At 38.9% G+C, this 13916-nt stretch overlaps 1 long non-coding RNA gene across 1 annotated transcript; it reads right to left on the bottom strand.

Moving 5' to 3' along the window:
* Positions 1-7629: 7629 nt before the first annotated feature.
* LOC126816778 (uncharacterized) lies at positions 7630-9580 on the bottom strand. The gene is made up of 4 exons (XR_007678587.2): positions 9444-9580; positions 9085-9236; positions 8760-8951; positions 7630-7770 (listed from the first exon to the last, which is right to left on the bottom strand). It is a non-coding gene; the product is annotated as an uncharacterized LOC126816778 (long non-coding RNA).
* Between the last annotated feature and the right edge of the window lie 4336 nt (positions 9581-13916).

A 13916-nucleotide genomic window follows, 5' to 3' on the forward strand; every position in this document is an offset into this window, starting at 1 on the left:
GCTAGTTTCTTATCATCATTTTGTATCAACAAATATTGCATTACACCAGGGGTCACCAAACCTTTTTCAAAGTGGGCCAGATATAACTGAAAGAATGGCGAGCGCGGGCCGGATAAATATTTTGTTCAATCAATACATAAAATTCACAAAATAATAAAAACAATAAAATATTTTAATCTTACCAAAATGTCACCAAGTTAGAAGATTTATACAAAATTTACGATGTAATAGTTATATCACATCTAGTACGGACATAGTTGAATTGCATAAAATGTGATGGCCCGGTCCCACTGCACTTACGGATGCAAAGAGGATGTAAAACGGGGAAAAAAACGTGCCCTCCGTTTGAAAACGCCATGCATCCGTTGTGTACTCATTGCATACGTGTTTCATACTCTCTATCCATCGAGCATCCGTTCACTTTGATTTCATCCGCGCAAAAAGTTTTGAGCTGCACAAAACTTTTATAACGGATGAACTTTCTGCCGTGTACGATGTAAATGTCCATTATCATCCGTTAAACGTCTACTGTATCCTCTCTGCATCCTCTGGGCATCCTCGTAACTCACATCCGCTCCAGCTGAAAACGGAAAGAGGGAGGAAAGATAAGGTACATGGAACGTCTATACATCGTTAGTAGCACGGAAATAGAAAGGATGTAAGCGTATGCATCTCGTATATAAAGTATCAAAACGAACAAAGCGTTTGTATCTGGGATGTATCTGGTATATAGAAGGATGTCTGGAGTTTTCCGGAGCTGTCATCCACTTCCATCCGCTTTCATCCGCTAGGTTTCCGATGAACATCCATTTAACATCCCCGCTACATACTTCCCACGTTCGCTCTATTCCGTTATGTTTTCGTCAATTTTGTCCATTTCTGGAGCGGATGAAAACAGATGGAGCCACCCCCTAAAGTTTGCTCGTCCGCTGTGTCCTTTTTGCATACGTTTTGTGTCCATCGGCCACTGGGACCGGGCCTTAAGCTAGAAGCCGTAGACAACACCAAAGTTGATGAGATTTAAACTGGCGTCGCGCGAAATGCATACCAGCCAATCATAGAGCAGCAGTGTCTCTGGTCACTAACAACCCTCCACATAAATAAAATCTTAGCCTAGCAACAACGCATACCCATGTTTTTTTTTTCAACATGCAACAGCGGGCCGGACAAACTGATGTAGTACCCCCTGCATTACACTAATCACTATACACGTTTTAATTTCGTTTTCTTCTATTAGTGTTTAACGTCCGCTTCCACCGTTAATGATAACGCAGACAAGTTTTCTTATTTCATTATACTTAGCGCACGTGCGAGGTCTATTCTGCGGAAGAAAACCGCAGTACCCATATTAAACCCACGAGATTGAGAAGGCGACCCCTATCTCCAAGCCACATACGCTTACACCAGGGATCGAAACCATGACCTCGAGTCAGAGGTGACTGACCAGTTAGAGCTCACATTGCAACATTCTAGACAACTTGGCCATCCCAATCCCCTTGTTCTTAAAGGCATCGCTTTAAATAGGGAAATGGATTGAAATGAAATAAAAAGGGTATTTTACGTTCTACTGTTCTGCGCCTTTCAGTATGCTATGGCGGAAATTTTGCTACGGCCTACTCTTATTTCGAATTCCAAATGACACTTTTCCTTGCCAGACCGCCACCCCACCCCCACGAGGTTGGACAGGGGGTCCTTCTAATTGTCACGTACAAATGGTGAATCAAAATTACGACACTTGATTCAATGACAGACCTTGTGATGCAATGCACACGCGTTACCCATTCGGCCAACCAAATCTGCCTATTACAGATCTTTCTTTTTAGACCATTGCGCCTTAAATGTTATATAAATTATTAATTAGAAATTTATTTGAGAGAAATGGGGTTTAACGTCCACTAGACACAAACTAGGTCATTTCGGGACTATCACAAGGTTCAATTTTATTTCAACAATTCGCTTGTGCGTAGAGGTCTTTAGCAGTGGGAGGAAACCGGAGGACCTGGAGAAGACCCACGAGGTTGGACAGGCAACCCTACTCCTTTTCACGAGGAATCGAAACCAAGCCAGTTGACTCAATGACAAACCTTATACAGCGCGCACGTGCTAACCATTCGGCCATCCAATCAAGACCACAATCAACTCTTTTTAAAAATGGAGTGGCGATGCTAAGCCTCGAATATACCGGTACCGTGGTTACGATAATGAATAATCAATGCACACATCTTGTCAAAACTACAAACACTGGTAACTTTGCTCAGAATAAAGTAATTTGAATGGAATTTTCAGTATATTCATTTAGCATTATTTATTTCTGAACTATTTACCTGTTTACCTAAATCTAACATAATTCCCCTTTAAACAAACTGGATATAAGTTTTTGTTGACAGATCAACGGTTACTATATGTAGGTTATCTATTATGAAAAGGTGTTGATGTTCAATCATAATATCGAAATATGAATATGAGTCTGCTATTGCATATTAAAGTGACCGAAAAGGTATCGGGTATTCAAAATTATTGGGGCATTAAAACCTTTATAGTTGTATTTAATTTCACTTCATATGATATTGAAAATAATCCTCGATTTGGCCTACTTAGATTAAAGCACCGATCACGAGACACCGCGCTGAACTTTTTAAACGCGCCATGCAGAAATAATCCGTACGAAACCTTGCTTTACATAAAGATGCTTTATGTAAGAGCTAAATATGTCTAGTACAAATCCTTTTTTCTTGCTACATGTTATATACATTATTATTTCGTCATTTATTCAAATAAAAAAAACGATAATCAGCTGTCTAGATTATCGGGTGGCTTAGATATTGAATGGATTAGAACATTCGCGGCACATAATCTCTTAACGTTAAAATGGACGTCGCTAGATAAAACGACTGACAATCGAGTTACATAATCCTGTTAAGCAAATGTGGCAAAATTCCAAGTGCATTGTATTGATGGACACGAGTTTGAATATCCTTTATGATCAATGATATTATTGTTGGTTGACAACTTGCATGGTTTAGTCGCATCATGATTAGGAAAAAAACCCATCCAAAATCAGGTCACCTACTCGATTTTTTACATTGTTAATGCAAGATAGAAAAGTTATCAGATGATAACAGTGGTGTATGTGTAGCTCGGGTTTGTGTTAGACGTAATGTACTCTTCTATTGTCCCAAAACGATACTGCGTGCACGGTTTAATCATATCTACTTGTACATGCATGATTTAATCACGTCATGTTATAAGAAAAAAATGGTTCATTCCCATATCGCCGACTCGCCGGGTTTTAGGGGGAAAATTTTGATCAAGAACAATAGACCCAAACTGAAGGATAAAACTAGTTAAGCAGATAATTTTGGGAGCAATTATTTTTTTTAAATTTATAACAACCTTTAACACATAACACATAATTTTAACTTTTAGCACGCATAAAGTGTCCAACATACTCCAAAAATTCTAACAAATTCGGTTTCTTTCGCTATTTGCGCATATCAGACCGCAATTAATACATGTAGTCAGTACCAAAACAAAAGAGGATACCCATCGAAGTCTGATAATTTTCCTTCGAGTGATAGTTGCTGTGTGGTCGTATTTTTACACGTATTTGCGTGGCTATCTTTTTACTATGTATATATGTAATACTTTGAATTTCAGACATTTATGTCAGAAAAGCAGAAGAAATGCAACTTGAAATAAGGAATTTCATAGAATTTCCAAACCATTGCCAAGGGGAATAATGTTGCTAAACTGTTCGGCGGACGAAACATACAACATATCTGAAGAACAAGAAGACAGTTTGATGCATTATCTTTTACAAACATTCCCTAAGCTAAAGGATTTGACAAAAGATGTTGCGTCAATGATGCATGATACAATAGCTTTCGTCGTCAATTACAAAACAGGTGTTTAAGTTATAAACGTTGTAATAAAATTGTAATATAAACATAAACCAAAGGCAAATTAAACAAACATTAAATTCCAAGAAGTTTTTGAAGGGCCTCGATTTCTCGCGGCGAGAACCCGAGATTAGCGAAAGAGTAGAGAGAGAAATGGGGTTTAACGTCCACTCGACACAAACTAGGTCATTTCGGGATCAACATATGGTTTTAATTTTATTTCAATAATTCGCCTGTGCGTATGGGTATTTAGCAGTGGGAGGAAACCGGAGGACCCGGCGTAAACCCACGAAGTTGGACAGGCGACCCTACTCCTGGTCACGTACAACCGGGGATTCGAAACCACGCCAGTTGACTCAATGACAGGCTTTATGATACAGCGCGCACGTGCTAACCATTCGGCCACCCCCCCCCTCCTGAGATTAGCAAGAAGTCTAGATTACAACTTGGCCGCAACCGGCCACCTTAATATCATGTCTATTCTATACCATATATCTGCCTAATATGGACATAAAAGGGTGGGGGAGCAACTTTCCTGACTGAATCGAGGGCTTTAAGAAATTATCTATGGTGCCACATGAAAGAGGGCTAAACACTCTTTAATTCCATGCCATGTTTTTAGTGGCTCAAGAAAATAAAATAGCAGCGGTCGTTTGGTAAAACTGAATTGACAAACAAGACGGGGGGGGGGGGGGGGTACTGCTTTCCTAGGAAGGATTTCAGATTATGCTGAGGACTTTCAAGAATAATCTATGGTGCCACATGATAGAGGGATAACCAATCTTTCATTCTATACCAAGTACTGCGTGGCTCAAGAAAATGAAATAGTAGCGGTAGTTTGGTAAAAAACAGTTCACAAAGAAAGAGTGTGTGGGGGGGGGGGGCTTTGGGGACGTCTTTCAGACTATGACGAGGATTTTAAAGAATAAGTTATGTTGCAACATGAAAGAGGGATAAGCACTCTTTTATTCCATGCCATGTTATGAGTGGCTCAAGAAAATAAAATAGCAGCGGCCGTTTGGTAAAACAGAATTGACAAACAAGACGGAGGGGGGGGGAGGGAGGGTATTACTTTACTAGGAAGGATTTCAGATTATGCTGAGGACTTTCAAGAATAATCTATGGTGCCACATGATAGAGGGATAACCACTCTTTCATTCTATACCAAGCATCGAGTGGCTCAAGAAAATGAAACAGCAGCGGACGTTTGGTAAACGGCTGGGGCTATTTGCCACATGTGGTAAGACAATCCGGAGACTATTTGCTACATGTGGCAAGTCTCCGAACCGCAATTATCAACCGATTTCAATGACACTTACAGATAACGATAACATTAATAATATCTCAGAGTAGGTAAAATTTCTACCACTTCCGGTTAGCGGTTTCGGAGATATCAGGTTACCACACATTTCATGTGGCACGGCTACAGACCACAATTATCAATCGATATCCATGAAACTCACAGAATATGATAACATTAATAATATCTCAAAATAGCCAAAATTTCGACCACTTCCGGTTAGCGGTTTCGGAGATATCAGGTTACCACACATTTCATGTGGCACGGCTACAGACCACAATTATCAACCGATATCCATGAAACGTACAGAATATGATAACATTAATAATATCTCAGAGTAGCCAAAATTTCGACCACTTCCGGTTAGCGGTTTCCGAGATATCAGGTTACCACATATGTCATGTGGCACGGCTACAGACTGCAAATACCAACCGATTTCAATGAAACGTGCAGATTATAATGACAATAATAATATCTCAGAGTAGGCAAAATTTCGACCACTTCCGGTTAGCGGTTTCGGGGATATCAGGTTACCACACATTTCATGTGGCACGGCTACAGACTGCAAATACCAACCGATTTCAATGAAACTCTCAGATTATAATTACATTAATAATATCTCAGAGTAAGCAAATTTCGACCACTTCCGGTTAGCGGTTTCGGAGATATCAGGTTATCACACATTTCATGTGGCACGGCTACAGACCGCAATTATAAACCGATTTCTAAGAGATATTATTAATGTCATTATAATCTGCAAGTTTCATGGAAATCGGTTGGTAATTGCATTTCTATTGCAGCAACTGCCCGCACTTATGCCGATTACCTGCAATTTTCGAACAAAATCTAGTTTTTCACGGCTTAATCCCTATAATATAATCATTTAGTCATTTAATCTTTAATCATTTAGTTAAAGGAACAAAACCAAAAGATCACGCGAGATATTGATAATTCCCCGACTTGAATTCAATCGGGTACTTTATATTCTGGAAACATTGTCACTTATTCAAATATATCGAATCGTCATTAGTTTCAAAAGAACTCAATTTTCCCTTGAAAAATGGTAGCTAACATTGCTTAAAATTTACGAAAAACATTAGCAAAATGCCCCCCGCCCCCTCCGAGAGAGAGAGAGAGAGAGAGAGAGAGAGAGAGAGATAGAGAGAGAGAGAGGGGTTTAACGTCCACTCGACACCCCGTAGTTCATTTCGGGACTAAATATCGTTCAAGTTCATTTCAATAATTCGCTTGCGCGTAGGGGTCTTTAGCAATGGGAGGAAACCGGAGGAGCCGGAGAAAAACCCACGAGGTTGGACAGGCCACCCTACTCCTTGGTACGTACAACCGGGGAATCGAAACCACGCCAGTTGACTCAATGACAGACCTTATGATACAATGTGCATGCGCTAACCATTCGGCCACCCAATCCCCAGAGAGACAGAGAGAGAGACAGACAGACAGCTTAACTTCCACTCCACACGAAAGTGGACGTTTCGGAACTAAAATGCGCGTAGGGGTCATTAACAGCGGGGGGGAAACTGGAGAAAAACCCAAGAGGTTGGACAGGCTACCCTACTTCACGTACAAAGTGGGAATTGAAACCACGCCACTTGCACCAATGACAGGCCTTAGGATCTAATGCGCGCGTATTAGACATTTCGCCCCCACCCGATATTTGTTTCAAATAACCAACCAAATGAAATGACCAGAGAATAACGCCCCATTTTCATATCAACCGGGCCAATAAAGACGGGCATACGTCATACAGTGACAGCATCGTTTGTGTTTAACTCTTCATGCAATTCCAAATGCCCAGTTTTCTTTATCTCCCTTTTTCTGTTCAACCCAAACGACTACACGTTGTTCCCTGCCAGGCCTGCGCCACTGGAAACTTCCATGCTTTTATTAACACACATCACCTGAATTATAACAAGGGGAACCCACGTCCGTTATCCCGATCAATTTTCTCGGCCAAAAGGATGTGTGCGGTAAGTGCTAAGTGATAAGACCGCTCAATTTTTAGTCACAAGTCACGAGATGTAAACAGGGTTAGCGCTAATCCCAACCCTAAACCTAACCCTGGACCTAGCCCCAATGCTTACCCTAACCAACAATCACGTGACCTAATCTTATTTACATCTCAGCGACCTTGACAAAAATTGAGCTGGCCTTAACTTTTAGATTTAGCCGCGTAGTCTGTTAACAGCTTGAAGCTTCGCCTTTATCGTGCACTCGCATAAAAAAACCCACGCAACTCACTCCACCACCCTTCTCCCCAGTTGTTTAAAGCAAACTCACCTCAACTCTATTTTCATCGCCAACATTTGACAAGTCTGACTCGGAATTATAATGAAATACATTTATATTTTCTATCTGGATAACACTAGCAGATTTAACAACCCATTTTGTCTTGAATTAAATTTAACACTGTTTATAATTTGCGTATTATTTTATTAACGTATCATTCATTTTATACGTATGCTTATTTCTTGCCTAAACCACTAAGAAGTCCACCAGTTAGTCCACCTGTTAGTCCACCTGTTAGTCCACCAGAGCCACCCAGCAAGCCACCTGAAATATATTAAATGTATATTATTATGTAAATAGTCAGATTGTTAAACTTGCTGGACAACGGACTTGATATCAATTAATTGTGACCTGTCTCCTTATTGATGTGACGTAATAAGGTAATTAAACTTGCTGGAATGATCTACTTATTATCATGAACAGAGAAGTTAGGGCCAATTATGCAAGTTCGGTAGAAAGGCTGAAGTCACCGGTTTGCCAATTTAGTTGAAATTAAAGTTATGGTCAATTGTGCAAGTTAAGTAGAAAGGCCTCGCTAAAAAGAAAAGAATTTAAGTGAACATACGTCACCGTGTTTCAATTATGTAAAACTTGTACATTTCTAATAGGTAACATTTACTTAAATTGGATCAAAATTGATTCTTGGCATAGTTGATAATTGTTTAATACTCTTTATGATTTATTTACAGGTATCAATTTGATATTATTATTATATATTTTATGTTTTAGTATATTTTTTGTATAATTCCATTTCCCTGATGGAAAGTACTTAATGGTTACTTTATATAATTTAAGAGGCAAATAAATTCAAAGGCTTTTAATTTTATGTGCAAAACATAGCCATTCTAGAACAGGGGAATACAAAAGTGGGTTTCGTACAAAAAAGGCTCAAAGTTAGGACCAATTGTGCAAGTTAAGTAGAAAAGCTTAAGTCCCTTGGTTACCATATAGTTGAGATTAAAACTGATAGACATTCTAAATTTACTCCTATTCTTCTATTCAACGAGAAAACTAAAACTATGGGGGAATGTCTCTACCGGTATTTATTAAAGACCCTTAAGCTGAACATAAAATTGCTTTCTTTCTATAAACAACTGCTTTTTCGCAATATAACTAAATTCTCCTGTAATCCTTAACCAAATTATCGTTCGAAATGATATAGAAACTGTTGAGCACAGAGCGAGTCATTTTAGATGTCTTATTTTATGTTTGGCCAATATCAAAGAGTTGTAGTGATTTTACGTTATACTTACCCAGATTAAGACTACCAGATCCACCAAGATTTAGAGCTCCATTAAGGTTTAGGTTCAGGAGTTCTTCAAGATTAATCATTGCTTCTATTCCCAAAATATCAATTGATATGCCTTCGCCCTCACCCTGTAGTATAGTCTGAACCATTGCCACAAAATTAACATTTCGTTCATCAACAGACAACATACCGTCACCTGTAAGATATATGTACATAAATCATATTATCTCGAGAACATACTCCCTCTCTCTCTCTCTCTCTTTTCTCTCTCGCGGTGAAAATATCAAACATTAAACGTTGATGTAATTCAATTTGGTTAAAACTCTTACCGTCAGTATCAAATTGTGCTACAATCTGATTTGCAAGGGCTGTGTCTATGTCAAGCCCCACTGCCAATTGCGCAGCCGAAACCATATTCACCTGAGCTTCAGTATTTTGAGCCAGAACCATGGCCAGGGTTATTACCAATAAACAAAACATCCTGTAATAGAATATGTAAGCTACGTCAACTCCTCAAACGAGAACTGGTATCAGGTATAATGGACAGAATAGGAATACCTTGTATCGTGTACAAAACTCATCACTAATTGTGACTAAGTAGAGCGATAGTTTGAAGCTAGATTTACATAACATAAACAATTTTAAAATGTATTTAACGGTAATTTATTTATATAATATTCAATCTTACCTGTTGATTGTAGATCTGTATACAATAGGGATACTGTTCTATGTTATATTCTGTGCCCACTTTTATAGTAAATCAAGTGATAAACAATATAATTACCTATCTGTAGATTTCACATATCAAATCAGGAAACAACACCTATCACTAACGGTTACGTTGATTAACATAAGATATTAGATCATTCTATGTTATGAATTGTTGCAATTGAATAAGGAAGTCGAGGTGACAATAATAATAGATAACATTTAAGTTTTCACTTTCAAATAAAAGATTAAATCATTATCTTATGAATATCTCATGTTTTAATGGTTCTGTTGGATATCTGTATTATTATCAAATATATGACCAACACTATAATGAGGAAGTTTGATTATATTGTGTAAAATAAGATTCGTTATCTAGATCTTGTCAAGTACACCAAATTGATTTCCTTATTTGAAACACGTGTTACATTTAATGGAATGGAAATTATAGATATTCAATAAACAGAAAGGGAAGGGGTTTAAGGTATCTCTCGGAAATATGAGACTGACACATGGGTAATCTTTGTGGTCACGTGATCATTGTTAGGGATTTGAGAATATCTGTCATTTGGCTTTTCAGAGAGAGAAACTGGGATTAAAATCCACCAAACAGCTAACACCAAACAGATGCACACGCCAAACAAGTAACGCGCACTTGACACAAACTATGATATTTCGGGACTACAAATTCTTGGGTTTCAATTATGTGGAACATTTGGTAAAATTACTAGTAATCTGGTGCTAGTGTAATATATAGTATAGTCTGAAATGATTAAAGTCTGTGTCACGTGATACAATAGTAGTGTAGTGGCTAGTGTAATATATAGTACAGTCTGAAATGATTAAAAGTCTGGTGGCTAGATAGTACAGTCTAAAATGATTAAATCTGTGCCATGCGACACAATAGGAGTTTGGACAACCTGTGTGATTTGGCTTTTTATTACAACTAATACCATTCAAATCGGGATCGTCCCGTTATTCCCCCTCCACTCCCGCTATTGTTCTCATGGTAGGAGTAGTCAAGCATGGAGATTATCAAATACTAAAGGGATTAAAACTACAGCCCGCTTCACAAAAATGTGGTTTACAACAAAAGTGAAACTCGACGATAAACCGAGGTCCCGTGTACACATTGGGTGCTGGTAAAAGATCCCTTGGCATTTGGGATTCGATATAAGAATAGGTTGTAGCACCGCCGTCCGGGTAAAATGGCCCTCATAACGCACTGTATGGCGTATGCCCGTCTCCATTATCCCAGTCGGAGCAGAACAATAGGACAATATACCCCATTTCATTTCATTTCTCTGGATTTTCCAGTCTGGTTTCCTAAGACGGAGGGCTTCGCAAGGAAAAGGCGTTCAGTCGTTCGGATGGGACGAAAACCCGCGGCTCACCCGTGTACATGTTTGGGTGCAAGTTAAAGAAGCCTAGACAAGAAGACCGACTTAAATCATTTCAACAATTCACGATAAATAATAGTTAACACAGCAGAACAGAACAGATTTCGACCACTTCCGGTTAGCGATTTCAATGAAACTTGCAGATTAATTACATTAATAATTTTGGCTACTCTGAGATCGTATTAAAGTAAATATAATCTGCAAGTTTCATTGAAATCGGTTGATAATTGTGTTCTGTAGCCGTGCCACATGAAATGTATGGTAACCTGATATCTCGGAAACTGATAACCGGAAGTGGTCAAAATTTTGCCTACTCTGAGATATTATTAATCTTATGATATTCTGTAAGTTTCATTGAAATCGATTGATAATTGTGGACTGTAGCCGTGCCGCATGAAATGTGTGGTAACCTGATATCTCGGAAACCGCTAACCGGAAGATGTCGAAACGTTGCCTACTCTGAGATATTATTAATGTTCTGTAAGTTTCATGGATATCGGCAAGTTTCATTGAAATCAGTTGATAATTGTGGTATGTAGCCGTGCCACATGAAATGTGTGGTAACCTGATGTTTGAGCTACTCTGAGATATACTATTCAAAAAAAGTAGGGGATATTTGATTTTGGGGGCATAATACTAAAATATGCAAATGACTACGAAAAAAGTCACTATAGAACCTAACAGAAGAAACATTTCCAGTTACATGTGACGCCCAAACGCACCAATAGCTACCGCATGGAATGCAGGTGATGCTTGGGATCATCATGGGGGTCCAACCCAAGATTTGCACGACTCTGACTTTGAATATTACAGTCATTGTGGCATTGAATTCCAGGGTGGAAACATCAGTTTAATTGTTTTAGTGACCAGAAAACAAATTTTGATATGCGTCGGCTTACCCAAAATGAAAGGTTACGTGCCCTTGGCATGCTACAGATCGGCACAACACAGGGGGTTGTGGCGCGGACGATTTCAATGAAACGTGCAGATTATAATGACAATAATAATATCTCAGAGTAGGCAAAATGTCGACCACTTCCGGTTAGCGGTTTCGGAGATATCAGGTTACCACACATTTCATGTGGCACGGCTACAGACTGCAAATACCAACCGATTTCAATGAAACTTGCAGATTAATTACATTAATAATACCTCAAAGTAGCCATCATTTCGACCACTTCCGGTTAGCGGTTTCGGAGCTATCTATGGTGCCACACTTTTCATGTGGCACGGCTACAGACCGCAATTACCAACCGATTTCAATGACACTTACAGACAATGATAACATTAATAATATCTCACAGTAGCCCAAATTTCAACCACTTCCGGTGAGCGGTTTCCGAGATATCAGGTTACCACACATTTCATGTGGCACGACTACAGACCGCAATTACCAACCGATTTCAAGAAACTTGCAGATTATCATTACATTTATAATATCTCAGAGTAGCAACGTTTCGGCCACTTCCGGTTAGCGGTTTCCGAGATATCAGGTTACCACACATTTCATGTGGCACGGCTACAGACCGCAATTACCAACCGGAAATGGTCGAAATTTTGCCTACCCTGAGATATTTTCCCTACTCTGGTAACCTGATATGTCGGAAACCACTTACCGGAAGTGGTCGAAACTTTGCATACTCTGAGATATTAATAATGTTATCATATTCTGTACGTTTCATGGATATCGGTTGATAATTGTGGTCTGTATCCGTGCCACAAGAAATGTGTGGTAACCTGATATCTCGGAAACCGCTAACCGGAAGTGGTCGAAATTCTGCCTACTCTGAGATATTATTAATGTTATTATAATCGGCAAGTTTCATTGAAATCAGTTGATAATTGTGGTCTGTAGCCGTGCCACATGAAATGTGTGGTAAACTGATATCTCCGAAACCGCCAACCGGAAGTGGTCGAAATTTTGGCTACTCTGAGATATTATTAATGTTATTATAATCTGCAAGTTTTATTGAAATCGGTTGATAATTGTGGTCTGTAGCCGTGCCACATGAAATGTGTGGTTACCTGATATCTTGGAAACTGCTAACCAGAAGTGGTCGAAATTTCGCCTACTCTGAGATATTATTAATGTTATTATAATCTTCAAGTTTCACTGAAATCGGTTTATAATTGCGGTCTATAGCCGTGCCACATGAAATGTGTGGTAACCTCATATCTCCGAAACCGCTAACCCAAATTGGTCTAAATTTTGCCTACTCTGAGATGTTATTAATGTCATTATAATCTGCAAGTGTCATGGAAATCGGTTGGTAATTGCAGTCTGTAGCCGTGCCACATGAAATGTCTGATAACCTGATATCTCGGAAACGGCTAACCGGAAGTTGTCGACATTTTGCCTACTTTGAGATATTATTAATGTCATTATAACCTGCAAGTTTCGTTGAAATCGGTGGGTAATTGCAGTCCGTAGCCGTGCTACATGAAATGTGTGGTAACCGGATATCTCGGAAACCGCTAACCGGAAGTGGCTGAAATTTTGGCTACTCTGAGACATAATTAAAGTAATTATAATCTGCAAGTTTCATTGAAATCGGTCGATAATTGTGGTCTGTAGCCGTGCCATATGAAATGTGTGGTAACCTGATATCTTGGAAACTGCTAACCGGAAATGGTCAAAATTTTGCCTACTCTGAGATATTATTAATCTTATGATATTCTGTAAGTTTCATTGAAATCGATTGATAATTGTGGACTGTAGCCGTGCCGCATGAAATGTGTGGTAACCTGATATCTCGGAAACCGCTAACCGGAAGTTGTCGAAACGTTGCCTACTCTGAGATATTATTAATGTTCTGTAAGTTTCATGGATATCGGCAAGTTTCATTGAAATCAGTTGATAATTGTGGTATGTAGCCGTGCCACATGAAATGTGTGGTAACCTGATGTTTGAGCTACTCTGAGATATATACTATTCAAAAAAAGTAGGGGATATTTGATTTTGGGGGCATAATACTAAAATATGCAAATGACTACGAAAAAAGTCACTATAGAACCTAACAGAAGAAACATTTCCAGTTACATGTGACGCCCAA

Source organism: Patella vulgata, chromosome 3 (assembly GCF_932274485.2).
Source record: "Patella vulgata chromosome 3, xgPatVulg1.2, whole genome shotgun sequence".
NCBI classification, from domain to species: Eukaryota; Metazoa; Mollusca; class Gastropoda; family Patellidae; genus Patella; species Patella vulgata.